General features: G+C 42.1%; 1 long non-coding RNA gene across 1 annotated transcript in view; it reads right to left on the bottom strand.

The window, feature by feature from the left end:
* Window positions 1–14878, bottom strand: part of LOC109288244 — a 213547-nt gene that overhangs the window by 10669 nt on the left and 188000 nt on the right. Inside the window, exon 2 of the long non-coding RNA XR_002095104.1 lies at window positions 13883–13954. This is a non-coding gene — a long non-coding RNA (uncharacterized LOC109288244). The remainder of the gene's footprint in view (window positions 1–13882; window positions 13955–14878) is intronic.

The following is a 14878-nucleotide window of genomic DNA, read 5'->3' on the forward strand; positions in this document are numbered from 1 at the left end:
CACCAATTCCCCAAATCTTATATGCCATTCAAACCTACACAGACTTACTTCTGACTCTTCTTCAATGGAACAGATTTTAAAGTAGGGCACATAAATCTGTGCCTTCTTAAACTTGATGCCATTATGCTGTTTCATGTGCAGAATGGCACATGTCAGAGTCAAAACAAGAAATGCTCAATGAAAATCTAATTGACATATGCCAAAACTACCTACAACTAAATATAGCTTGTATTGTTCTGCCGTACCAGAGCATTACAAAAATGGCCAGACGCCTTTCTTACCTGCAACTGACACTTGACTTCTTAATCCCTGCCCTTATACTAATGATTAACTAATCCCTGACCTTGTGCTAATACCTGGCTGACCCCCAGCTGACACTCAAACACATGCCTAACTCTCTTTCATACCCCCATATCTAGCAATGCCAGGATAACTTTAAGGACTAGAGCACGATCTATTTCTACTCTAATTAGGGCTCTTTTCATAAAGGTAGAACTCTCAAAGCCTCTTATGGGCTTGGGTCTTCTCGGGGGCTCACCCACTAGATCGCTATTGACATCTCTTTAACTCACAGACTTGCTATGTACCGTATTTACCTGAATATAAGATGACCACCCAATAAGCAGGTATTATATATGGAAAATTCATAAATTTGTTGTAACTTTTGGAGGTTTGCCTTGAATTTGTCTCCCTGCTACAGCAGGGAAAATAAATTTACAGGGTCAGGTAGCCCCACTGCTCTCTGCACCTCCCTCACCCCTGCAAACTTCTTCCCCCTGCAGCCCCTTCCACCCTTTACTACCAGACCCTGTTCTCCCTGAAATGAGGGGCAAATGTAAAAACAATAACTTTGAAATAAACATATCTGTAGTAATTTAGTTCTTCCAGAATTGATACATTTTACCTTTTTTGAAACTGCTGCAAGTTTTAGCACAGGTACTCCACACTTCTAAGCAGCACTTTTGTACCTACTTATATATAGTACAAACTTTTTTTTTAATGTTGTGTCTCAGGCCGAATCAGCCAAACCAGTCCTGAATTCTATTGACTAAGCAGTACTCATTTATTCAAGCCTGTGTGGTGCTAATGTCAGCAAGTATCCTCCTTCCCAGACTCTTCAGAGACTCCCAAATCCATGGCAAGCATTCTATGCACAGGCCCCAAGCCTGGAGGCCTTGGAGTTCAGATGCCCCTGAGTCTCACCTGCACTTAGCCCACTGGCCAAAGCAGCAAGCTAGAGAGAAATCCTCCATCTCCATAAAATAGGTATGTAGTTGAGATACTTCTATAGTAGACTATAAGAGGCTACAGTAGACTGTCACTGGGGGACCTGTGCACAGTGTATTGGATAGGTCTCCACCCTTCGCTACACTATGCCACTCAAGGTGATCTGACCTTTGTGGGAAAACCACCTCATGGTATTTCTCCTGCCAGTGTTGGCTGTATTGAATCAACTTCATTATTGCTTTTCATTACTGATCACATGCTGATGTTGGCAGTAGTTTAATGATGGACAATGTATTTAATAAGGTTTCCTTATATGCAAGCCTAAAATGAGCTTTCCCCCTCATGCTGAATTGGGGCAGGGGAATCCTCCCATCTTATATTTTGCTAATGGCTGGGTAGCAGGTATTCTGTTACACAACAGGCATGCTACTCTGACAGCAGTAAGCATTAGAGGTGGAGAGCCCTGAGGTTTTGGCCACTGGTGACCAGTCCCAATGGTGCCACACCAAGCTGCAAATTCCTGGGCAGCAACAGTCTCAATCTCAAAGCCATTATTCCAACTGAACTCCTTGGGTCAACACTAAAAAGAGCAACTTCAAGACAACTCCAGCATCCATCCAGAGTTGAATTTGTGGTCAGCATCCAGGACACTTACACAGGGCCCCAGGACATGGAGTCAGGGGGGTGAGGGTTAGGCTAAGTGAGTACAAATCCTCTAAAATGTTTGTGCCCAGGGCAGCCAGAAGTCTGTTGTTGCTCTGCTTACAGTTTCCCTGTTTTCAGCCACATTCCCTCATGTTAGTAACTGATACTGTAACTGGCATAATAGCCCTATGTCACCCAAAGATTCCCCCTTTTCATGGGCTGAAGGTTTGCCATTGTTTTGCATCATTTGAGTGGCACGATGCAAGGAGAGCAGATATTCAGGGCCTAGCTTTGGACTTCCCCACTGCCTCCTTTCCTAGAGGAAGAACAGTCTCAGTCATTGTTTCTGGATCACTAAATCCTTGTCTCCACCTGCCTTATTGCTCTTCTTCCTTTGAGGGAGAGGCATTAGAGAATACTGCCAAGAAACCAATCAGTACCAATACTTACACAGAGCCCATACTACACTTGCTTACTCTTGGAGCAATGCATTCCATTCCCGCCATTACTATATTTCAGGTTAATATAAATCTTTTATTCAACCAGATAAAACTCAAGAGCATTTCTGTTAGCAGCAAACACAAGCAGTTTCCTTCCTTGTTTGGAACATTTTTGACAGTCATTTATAATACAGATATTACTCTCAGAAGTTTGGAAAACTGTGAACCAAAAAATGAAAGACTGAAGTAGAAGAACAGATGTTTGGATTTTTCTGTTTTTTTCCTGCCTCCTTTTTAATTAGCTGTACGATCAGTAACTGCAGTTTAATATTAAATGAGAAAAAAAACACAGTTAACCTCAAGGACTGCTGAATGTGATTAATCACTGCCAGGAATGCATGTATCAGTCAATCAAAGTCACACCCTTCACTTTTGTACAAGTCATTAGCCCTCAGTGACACTTTCCTTATTTATTAGAGGCTGTGCACTGCTCTTTGGTGCTCTACTTCTTGATTCTATGAAAAGCAGACTTTTCTCCATTGGGTGAATGAACATATATTGTCTGTCTAGCTAAACCTGGTACCCTAAAAACTCCTCCCAGAAGAGCTCTCTGCAGCAGATCAGCTTGGGCCCATGAAACAAACACAACTGAATCTCATTGTGAGGCAAGATATTTGTCCTTGATGAGAAGACTGTGCCTCAAATTTATAAAAGGGCTTTCAGTGTTTGGCCACAGTTGAACTGGAGGTCTAAGTCCCTTGGACCATATGAAATAAATCAGTTTCGATCTATACCCTCCCTTGCAAATAGGGAACCATTTCATACTTATTTCAGACTTAAACTTATTTACCTGGGGGGCTAACTGGTAATGCTTTCTGGGGAAAGGAAGGGAGACCGTGATTTCATGGGGCACCAAGGCCACTTTAAAAAGTAAAAGTTTGGCAAGATTTTAAAAAAATAGGTAGGACCTATTGCTTTGCTGTGCATACAGCACCCAACACAGCAGAACCTACAGGTGCTTCCATCTTTCCTAAAGAAATGGAGGTAACACAAGGGATAAGAGAAGCCACAATCCTGGAAATATTTATAGAGCTACTAGGATCACTCCAATAAGTTGTATATAAAGCTCCTCACACATGCCTGTCTGTGTGACAGTAGCTATAGGAATGCAATTACTACCTTTCATTGCTTTCAACTGCAATACCTGATTCTTCTATATTCCACTTTCTTTTTATAAGCCTGAAACTCAGCAACTTGGTACCTGGCAGGAAATTTTCACTGATTAAAGCCTTCTGCAATAGCAGCTGGGAGGCATTAGATGTGACACCTGTTAAACACATCTCTCCATTGTTAAATTACAATGTGTGGATCACAGCCATCATATTTGTTGCAGATTCTTTTCTGTGATAGGCAACGCTGATCCCCCTGATTTGACTTCAATTAATGATAGCCCACAAGGTCTTTAATCTTAGTGCTTCATTCATCATTTCTAAGTTACCTGGAGATGCAGTCAAAAGGAGTGAAGAAGTGCCATTAAAGCAGATGTATTCTATATTGTCCTTTTAATGTACACTCAGTTCATTAACTTTGATTGGTGTCCTATTGTGGGTCAGTTTCAAAGATTAATATGCTCTCTCTTCTACCAGCGCTCTGGTTCTCTGTTTCTTTGTATCCCACTGAAAAGTTATGCATGAATGATTTAAATCAACATTATACCTTTTACTATTCAGCTATGATTTCTTGCTAAGAAAATGGCAGCACTAGCCAAAATAAACACAATTGGGTAGACAACAGTATTTTATAAAAAGCACCAGCAAGGACACAAATGAGTTTGTATCACTTTAAAATCAGAATGCATATGGAAGACAATTAAACAGAGAGAACTGAATAGAATTGAATTGAAAACTAACTACACAGGGTACTTTTATGCAAAGGTTTGGGTGGTCAACCAAAGGCTTTCATTTTTCCATATTCTGCATATATGTGTGTGGGAGCATTTGTGTACATGTGTTTTTCATGAACCAGGGTTACATTTGTGATTGTCCAATACAAACATCTCTTAGGGATGTCTTAGGTACACTTGACCCTGTCTCAACGCAGGGAGTTTGACTAGACCTCTTGAGGTCCCTTCCAGCCCCACCATTTCTACTAATTGTTTCCAAATAGCTGAAGTTATAAAGCGGTTGCAGTCACAAACTACCACAGCTCAATCTGGCCCTAACATTTCTTCTAGTTATAGTAATCTAAGACTATAAAATATGAACGAGAAATGCCATGCCTGATCTTTATTCTGACAGCATCCCTTTAAATTAAAATGTATTTGTTTTTAAACAAGAAAATTCAAAGTTATAGGGAATGGGTTTTGATCAGGGCAAGTTCAATGTACTCAGTAAAATAAGAGGGTGATAAAAGCCTGCTATATTTTGGAACTGGAGAGAATACAATTGCTTCCATTCCTTGTCAGCTACCCATACAGAAAATGAGGTCAGCAATCAGGATAACATAATGGTACCATCTTTTATATCTCGAGGAAGCAGGCTGTTCTCCGATTTCCCTTTGATAATAATTGTTAGTCCACAGATCTACTCTGTAATTATCTAACACTCTTCTTTTCATTCTTTCCAGCTACACACAGAAAGGAAGTTGCTGATTGGAGCTTCACTCAAGCATCCCTTGGTATCAGACTCATTTGAAGCCTGAGGGGGCAATTTAACTTTCACTTCTCTGGTCCCATAAGTTGCACTATTAGGGACAATCACAAGGGAAATATTCTATGTCTCTCTGTCACTTTCCTTATAAACTTAATGGCACAAAGGAGGTGAAGTGTGAATAAATGCTACCGTTTCCCAGTATCTATTCACTTATGCCTGGGAGACTGCTCCCTCACACATGAGTTTTTCCCATCCGGGGTTGTATTTGTGGTCCTCCAATACTAGTTATCTAACTAGGACTACCAGACTTTTACTATTGTGTAACACAGTCTCTGTACCAATATTTGGCCAAAAAGGGCAGACATCTACTTAAAACCCTAGTTTTCACCTTAAGCAGTTTTCCAATGTCCCAGTGTTGTAAAGACCCTGCCTACATTGATATCTAGCCAAAAATCTGGCTCTTAGGCATAATATAAACACAACCCACAATGTTCATTTAAAATACTCTTCATGTCTCTCTAAGACCTACTAAGTTAAATTCACTCCAAAGTAGGAGGGTACGATAATAGAAATTCTTGGCTTAGCTTCTGTTTCATTAAACTGTGGTGTAATCTCTGTCCTGGGTATAATTCATTAGGGAACTGACATGAGTAGTAACACAGTACCGGCAAGGTAACTGCACAGATTCTGCTTGGTTGCCTCAGTGTAAATGCAGAACAGCTCCACTGACTGCAATGGAACTTTTCCAGGCTTCCAAATAGCAAAATCTGTCCTGCTAGATGGGCAATGTATCCTGAGGGAAATGGAAAGGAGTCTGAAAGAAAAAAAGAACTAATGTGGAGCTGTGAAAAAAATGTCTCTATCTTGCCATTTCAATATCTGCTTTTTCCAGCAAAGTCTTCTGTGTTCCAATTCTGTACATAATTTATTTTCTTTCATTTCAAATACATTTTGAAATGTATCTATTTTATTAAAACCCACCTCCCTAGCCAGAAAAAAATGGTATTTAAGAGCAAAAACTGGAAATGGAGAGCAAAAATCTTCCCTGGAGTCTAAAAAAGCTTTTGAATAATTTGCTATGACAGCACCGAAAAGGAATGCATGGCGTCATTGCTTGAATTATGCAAATTGTACTAATCTCTCTCTCTCAAAATGCTGCAATCCCTCTAGAATGAGAGATTATCTTCTATGATTAAAAAAAAGCTCAACTGTTTTGATGGCTTTTATGTTTCAATTGCTAACCTGCAAGATCATGTGAGTAAATATTAATCAGCAGAAACTGACTGCTGTTGAAGTAGACATGAAGAGTTCTTGACTCAAGATGTAGACAGCAACAGAGGTGACAATCTTGTTGTTCAATGAAACTAGAATTCTGCATATGCTCATCATGAAAAAGCAGCCTCTGGCACTTCTGTTAGCTGGATAAGAGTTATGCACTCATTTCGAGTTGCTAAAGTAGCCAGGAGAGCACAGGTAGGCCTCATGAGCCAAAGGGTAATGTTTGTAAAAGGCACTTAGGAGATTAAGGAGTAAAGTTTCTAAATTTAAGTGATATAGGAGCCTAAATGCCAGCAAATTATGAGAATACCTTTTTTAACATGCAGGTGCTTCTGAAAACTGTAACCAGAGGCAGAGTTTCACAGAAGAGCTGTCTAAAGCCCCCAGACTACAGTAAGTGAGGCCCTGGTAAGTGGTCTGTAACTAGTCTACAAGATATACTAGGCCCCATGTATTTTTAGAGTGTTTGCAATCAAAAATGTAATAAAGGTTCATTCCAGGCCATTAGAAAGAAAGAGAGAGAGAGAAAGAGAGAAGGAAAGAAGGAAAGATTTAGTTATTCATCCATTTCAAATGAGGATAAGAACATCCTCCCACTTATAATCACACTCTTGGGGGTAAGTGGGTCCTTGTCATTCTCATTGACAAGGCAGGGAAAATACCCTAAGACAGGGGAGTCAAGCTCATCTGGCTCTGTGGGCAGGATGAATGGCATGGGACCAGCCTGCAGGCTGAACTAGGTCCATGGACCCCACATGCTGGATCCAACACACGTAGCACCCTGTCCAGCTGGGAACCCAGCGAGAAGAACCTTGGCAGTAGCTGAGTGTCTTGGCATCATGGACACTTGGCTACTGCTGTAGGAACAAGCCATGATGCTGGGTTTCTGCCCACAGTGCTGCTGGAGCTCCAGAGCTGCTGCTTTCACTTCAGTGCTTGGCAACCAAGTGGGTGCAGGAGCCCCAGAAGCTCCACAGCTTGCTCCTGAGGCAGCAGTCAAGTGCTCAAGCAAGAGCCACAGCACTGGAGACCCATCAGCATTGTGTGGAGAAACCCAGTATCACAGGCGCTTGCCTACCACTGCAGAAAAAAAATTGAGATGCCAGGCTTGTTTCCATGGTGCTGCCAGGGGTACAGGACCATAGCTGTTGTCCAGGCACTTGGCTGCCCCATGGGAAGCTCCTCCATCTCAGCTCAGGGTGGGCAAAGTCTGGAGGCCAGATGGCCTGGCTCCAAGGGCTGGATTCAGCCCACAGGCTGTATGTTTGACACTTCAGCTCTAGGATGTGAAAACATAAGGACAACTCACATGGCAGAATTGTTCAGTCCATTTCTTCACAATCTTCACCACCTCAGTGAATAAATATGTTGCACATTCAAATGTTCAGATCCAGAAAACATGCATGGAACCATTTTTGGAATCAGAACATCTTTAGGATAGATTCATCTATCAATTGCTAACTTTGAAAATACTTAAATGTAGGAACCAGGCTGTGAAGAAACTCACATACCTGAAAATCTAGGTGCCTTTTGAATTTATAGTTGCTAAATGGCAATATATATGTTTTAGGGCAAAATAATCCCCAGACTAAGTTAATATTTAGTAACATTTTATTCTAGATTGTAGTTTTAATAGTATTAATAGAAAACTGTTATTAGCAGGAATCTGTGTTCTGCATTGGCATTCTTGTGGCTTCACAATGAAATAATCCTTGTGAACAGTCTGCTTAAACTACTGTCAAATGGCTCTTCGCAGAAAAGCTACTCAAGAGAAAGTCTGTTGCCAATCTGAAGCTTGTCAGTTCTTTTGCTCCAATTTTAGAACTAAACAACCATACAAAATAAGCCAACATGGCTGCCCTTCAGCATAAAACCTTTATGAGAATTAAGCCCAAATTTCATCCAGCATGGAGCCTAAAAGCTGTTATGCACTCCATGATTGCACTGCATTTTTAAAACCAGATCCTCAACTAGTGTAAATTTACATATTATTGAAAACAACTAAACTACATTGGTTCACATTTGCTGAAGATTTGGCCCTGTGTGATAAATACTTAATTTGCCATGTAGAGTAACTGCATAATCAGTCAGTTACCATTCAAGAATGATGTCTTTGGAATTTAAGTTCACAGCATTGTACCAGATGCATAAAGAAGTGATTGAAAAGGGTCTCACTCTACTTGTAAACAAATGTCTCTTCCACTTCTCAGTGGCTGAAAGCAGAAAAAATAAACTTGTTGAATAAGCTAAAAATAAAGCCTCTATTCTGACAGGCTACCGTGAGCACATGGTTATGGAGAACTTATTTTCCTGACATTTATGGCCTCACATAAAAGCTATAGTTGCACATCATGATTCAGATTAATTCTTACTTCAAAATGATATTATGCAGAACGATGGAACTGTAATTCTTATAATATATTTGGGGCTTGGTACAACCATTTTATATAAAGGAAAGAGTAGTTCACTTATTTAACATCTAGCCACCCATCTTCCCTTTAGTAAGTACTTAAAACAAAGTGAATTAAGTTATTGAAAACACCCAGTGCCAAAGAAATGGAACCATGTGTGTTCTCTTTTGTTATTTTTCCCTTTCTACCTGCAAATTATGACAGCTATAAAATGGCAAACTCTTCCCCCCACAGTCCATGTTATTCATACATGCTGCCCCAGCAAATTTACTGCCTTCATCTACACTTACAAATCCAGTCAACTTTCTATGCGTCTAGCTTTGCTCATAAAATATGCAGGGCCTGTGCCTTGAAGCACTTTGCCCAACTTATCAAAGCCCCTTTTTTCTGCAGCAAACTCCATTTCAGGCCTCAATGACCTATCTCATTTCAAATCTCAATTTAAAATGCTTGTTTTTCCCCGTTTTCACCTACACCACTAGCTCTTGCTCTGTTGACTATTTTGATGCCTTCACCATGCAATAGAATTAGTCCTTAGAGGGACGGAGCATATACAACATTGCTTAAAAGTCAATATCATTGAAATCAGAGGATGTGGGAGCATAGCTCAATCTTTCAGAGCATACCACACACTCTTTTTACTGTACATTCCTCTGGAAAAAGATCTATATTCCTTTTTGAGTCATGCAATGAAGACAGCACATTTCTGAAAAATTTGATTTCCAACAGTCAGTCATCTCGAAGACTTGGGCTGATATTCTGTCCCTGTTGAAACCAATTGGAGTTTTGCTCTTTATCTTGACAGGGCCAAGGGTTTCACCCTAGGTCTTCTGCTAGCTGCAGCTAGGTGTTTATTTCAAGAGAGAAACATACAAGTTAATTTTCAAAGCTACAGGGCAGCTTTCATCCTATAGTAAAACTGCCATGTTAAGCCAATGCGATTAATTCCCTGAGGCTAAACTGAGAGAGGCCGACTACATTCCCATGTAGGCCAATTCATCCCCTCATTTCTTTCCACAGGCTATTAACATGGCAGGTTACACCATGGGAAAGAAAACTGTTCTCTTCAGTTCCACCATCACCAAGAGGTTAGACTCAGGTGCTAGTCATGATTGCAGTTATGTTCAGGTCACACTAAGTTTTTCTTTGCCCATAAGGACTATGTTGTTAAAAATTATTTTGTAGATACAACCCAATTGTAAGTTCAGGAGCCAAGGACTGAAGCTCAGGCTTTAATCTGGTCCTTGTAATACTCATTGTGCTGGGCACTGTACAGACAGTTCCCACTTGAGAAACTTCCTAGCTAGAGACAAGAAAAAAGGGCAAGAAGAAAGTAATTAACTATTCCATGTGCCAGATTCTGTCTTTCAGGAAGCCTGACCTTGAAATTTCCTAACTTCTTGCTGTGAGATTACTTAAAATTGCTCTAATTTAGACATTAGTGATTAAGAAATATTAGCCTTTATGCACAGATGCTGCTTTAATAACCTCACATCACAATGCCATGCTGAATAACTATTTGATACCTTTAAAAGTCCTTTAAGGAAAAATGTACAAAAATACATCTGAGCAGAAAGCTTTTTCTAGATGAATGGGAAACCACCGTCTGTAATAATGAAGGATTTCAAGAGGAGTACACTGAAAGCCATTACAGTTCTCCTCCTCCTCCAATACAGACTGGCAGCTAAAAATCATAAACAAGTATATTTACATTCAGAAATAAATGGTAATGTAAAGGCAATATTAACAGAATAAATAATTTCAATAGCAAAAACTATTGCCTGGCCTCTGCAATCACTAATTCTCTAGTAAGCAAGCATGATTGCCAAACTCAGTGCTTGCATTATTTATATTGTTAGATGTGACCATTTTCCAAAATGTATGCACGTAATACAGGAAGATTTATGTTGATTGCACTTCACAAGTTAATGATACAGCACAGAGTAACAATGACAGAGGCTGTAGTTATTACAGACATGCCTTAAAACACTTTGCTTCATTATTTCCGACTCTAGACTAATGCTAACCATTCACTTAGTTTGCATGCTTGAATTGTGGTCACAAGGTCTGGGGACAGCCATTCAAAAAGCCTGAACCTAAATTGATTCAATCTTTGTAGTTGAGTCTAACCTGGCTGGGCTGAACAACTTCGCAAGCACAAAGACATTCCCTCTGGACTGAAGAAATGCCGGCACATGCCTACAGTGGGTCAGGCTAGAAAACTGGGGGAGCTAAAGCATCCCTCCCTTCTCTTTCATAATGCTGAGCTAAGGGGTGGAGGGTGTGGCCAGGCCCTGGCAGGATGCTCTGATTAGGGAGGGGTTCCCTCCTCCTCACTGCTCCTGACTAGCGAGGGAACCAGCAGGGAATTGATAACACAGCATTTAGCAGCCCATCAAGGCTGTGTATAAATGAAATGAGGGGCATGTGTGCACGACACTAAAGTGGGTTAAATGCTTTTGCAGCACTTTAATGGTGTTGGTGTTTGCACGCACCGGTGGTGTATTGCACTATAATTCTAGTTGCTGTAGCAAATTCAGTGGTGTAAGGCGACTTAAATGACTTGGGGCGCAGTAAACTAAAACTCCTCTGAAGAGTTTTAGTTTTCTGCCCTACAGCCGCGGAGCAAAGCACTGGGCTCTGTGCAGCTCAGGGGCTCTGCAGGAAGCCCGTGCAGACAGCCTGGCAGCAGCCTGGGAAAACAGGCTTCACCCAATTAAAAAAAAGAAGCAGTGGGCCTGATCTCCTGCCACCCACCCCAGAGCCTGCCTGCCTGCCTGAGCTGTGCAGGGGCCCAGTGCTTCCCTCCGCAGCTGCAATGCCTCCCAGGACAGCCCAAGCTGGGTGCCTGCAGGCAGATAGCACCTGGGGGGGGCCACCACCGCCATAGAGGGAAGCACCAGCCTCTTCCCCTCCCCCCTTGCAGCCCAGGGACCTCTATGCCTGCCAGCAGCTCGCCCTTTCCTCCCTGCCAATGGAAAGGCAGGTAAGTTCAGGTGTGTGCATGACACGGAGCTTTAAAAGGCCCTAAATTGAAGCAGTGTTTTTAAAAACACACTACTTCAACTTAGGGCCCCTGTTTCATGTACATGCATTTCGGTGATTTGGACATAGACACAGCTTGGACACAGACCTGGACATAGGCACAGGGGGCCCCCAGTGGACCCAGAAGTGGACTGGAAGTACTTCTGGTGCACTTCCGGGTTTGCTGCTGAGCATGTGGAGGGTCGCTTCCCCCCCCACCGGCACTCCTGTGGGATGTTCCATCTGCCCCAGCATTCATGAGCCACGCTGGTACCTCGAGGTATGCAGAAGAAACACTTAAAGCTGTGTCTATGTCCGAATCACTGATTCTCTGAATCGGTATCGAATCTTCAGTTTCGGATTCGGCCAAATTGAATCAGGGACAGTGGTCTGAATCAACAAATCGAATCACTGCCCCTGATTAAGGCTGAATCCAAATCTGAATCAAATAGGGCCGGCTTCATACACCCCTACTGCTTAGTTTAGCTGTTGTTGTTACATTACACAAATGAAAAAGGAGCCCATTGTCCAAATATGTCATAAACATTATTGTTCGACTAAGACAGCCAGGCTGGACTGCATCTCTCCAAAGGAGCAGCCTAGGAGGCAGAGGAGAAGGGGATGGGGAAAATCACTTCAGGCACATTTATGCCACTGAAATTCTGGACTGTTATGGGAACTAAGTGTTAGTTGCAGAAACCCCAATGAAGCTCAAAATCCCGAGAGCACTACAGCTACTTCTCCTCACACAAAAAGGTGAAGCTTGCCTAGGGTAAGGGCAGCATTGAGCCAGTCATGACTACATAGGACAGGAACAAATTTCCTCTACTAGATGACAACAGGTAAAACAGACATTTTGGATACACCCAGCTGGTAAGAAAACATGCGTCTTGCTGGTGTTCAGAAATCACTTGGAGCCAAGAAGTCTGGCAGAGGTTTGCTCCAGTCATTGTCTGAGTTTTACCAGATAGACAGTATCAAATGTGAGTCTTGGGCTCTTGCCAGTGCCTCTCAAAGAAACAGTTCCAGATACCCATGCCACTTCTTATGTGCTCCACAGAACTCCCAAGCTCCACCTCAAGGTTGGGATAAATGGGTCAAATTGCTTAGACTGTTGAGAAGAAATAAGTCTACATTTGAATGCTTTGATAGGACATAGCTGATACTGCTGATACTTTGCATGAAGAGTAATTGTGGAAATCAGATTACCTCAGTAATGTAAATGCTTGCAAAAGGAGGAATAAGGGCCCTAATGGTGAACATTATAAAAGGACTCTAAAGTAGTTTGCTTTTGCATCTGGTTGTAGTGTATTGTATTATGACAGTGTTTCCAGAAACAGAAAAAAGCAAGTTCCAATGGAAAAGGGTAAATGCCAAATAGAAAACCAAGATGAATGCACAAGTACCCTTTCTTCTGTCAAACACTTTTGCAACCTGCAAAAAGGAAGCAAAACATCCTTTTTCAAAAGTGTTATTAATGTGCTGCAGGCAAATATTCTACTTCAATGGGAGCGGGATCATTTCCAAGATTAAGGATTGTTCTGCTTTAGGGGCTTTATATGCCTCATTAGCTTTCTTCTATGTCAAGTCTCTTGGAGCCACATAACTCATTTTGAGCCTACCTGATGCACAATTTTTTAAATTTCTACTTCTCTAGCCATTATGCACCAGATACATACAGCATCAGCAATTCAAGCATAGGTAATGTTATGCACTCTCCAGCTTCTGCGATACGCACAAACAAAGATTGTTTCATAAAGGTGGTATTCAGTACAGTAGACTGTATGCAAATCACTGCAATGCAAGTACAAACCCTTTTAAGGTCCAATTTGCTGTTTAGAACTGTTCAGAACTTGGAGAGAGAAAAAAAGACTGTTCAAATGTTTAAGCCAAAAAAGCTAAGTGAAGAAGAGAGTCTAACAGGGTTTGAGCTCACATTTTTTTATCCATCTATCTGGGCTATGAGGTGTCCGATCTTGATGCCACAGGTGCCCTGAAACATAAACCAATGGCATGAATATGATGCCTTCTACCAAAAAAAAAATCAGCACCATTGTGACATTTTGTAACTCATCAGAAAGACTGGAAAAGGTTAAGTGTTTCATGCAAATCAAGTTCTTATAAGCAAATCTGCTGCCATTCCTTAAGCTATTCAAAAGGTTCAAGCTCAAAAGATACTGCAGCAATAATTTTGTCTGTTGCTCACTTTTATTAATGCTTGTATGTTGTCCTGGTTACTGCAGCTCAGAGCTTCAATCTAGCCTCTCAGCTGCTCCTGCTAAAAACAAAAAAAAAGACAGCTGTTTTGATGCATAACTTGTTCTAAGTTCAGTAAATTCATAGCTCTTCATCACCTCTTGTATCAGACTCTTTGGTCAACTCTTAGGCATATCCATTCAAACTTTTCAGCAATTGCTTTAAGGGCCTGATTCTCAGTTACGCTAATGGCTCTTTACTTCTTTCCAGCAGTACACAAATATCTTAGCTATGGCTGTCAATTAATCACCATTATCATGCACAATTAGCATGTTAATTGGTTCTTGCTTTCATTTTCTTAACCCGTTAATCATGTGGTTTTGGAGCCTATGCCTGGGTTCCACTCTGCCACTAGCATCGCCTCCTCCCAGGCTGCCCAGCAGGGCAGTAGTGACAGTGCAAAGGACTTCAGGGCAGCCCAGGCATGGCTGCTGCAGCAGAAAGGTGGGAGAGAGGGGTGGTATGCACAGGCACAGATACACAAACACATACACGAGCAGCCACAGCATGCACGTGGCCAGGAATGCAACCTGGCAGCATGTAGAACAGCACCCAGCAGGTAAGTTTGTAGGGGGAAGAGGAGAGCAGATCATGGTCCCCATGGTGAGGGAGGGAGTGAGGCAGGGGCTGGGGTGTCATGGGACAGAGCCATGAGAGGCTCGCCCAGGGGCATGGGGCAGGGGGGCAGCACCCTGCTCCTGTATGCTTTGGGGAGCCATAGAGGACATGTGCCCCCTGAATTTGGCAGAGGCAGGTTTCCTGCTGCAGGCTGGGGCTCTGTGCCCTGCTGCCTTTGCCCTGGGAGCCGTGCATCCCGTGCCTGCCCAAGTGTGGGAGGTACAACATGACATTGCACAGCTCCTGAGGCAAAGGCAGCAGGGTGCAGAGCCCCAGCCTGCAGTGGGCAGCCCACCTCCAACCCCACACAGAAATCTGGGGGGGCACA

Source organism: Gavialis gangeticus, unplaced genomic scaffold, assembly GCF_001723915.1.
Source record: "Gavialis gangeticus isolate Ggan-Ray unplaced genomic scaffold, GavGan_comp1, whole genome shotgun sequence".
Taxonomy (NCBI): Eukaryota; Metazoa; Chordata; order Crocodylia; family Gavialidae; genus Gavialis; species Gavialis gangeticus.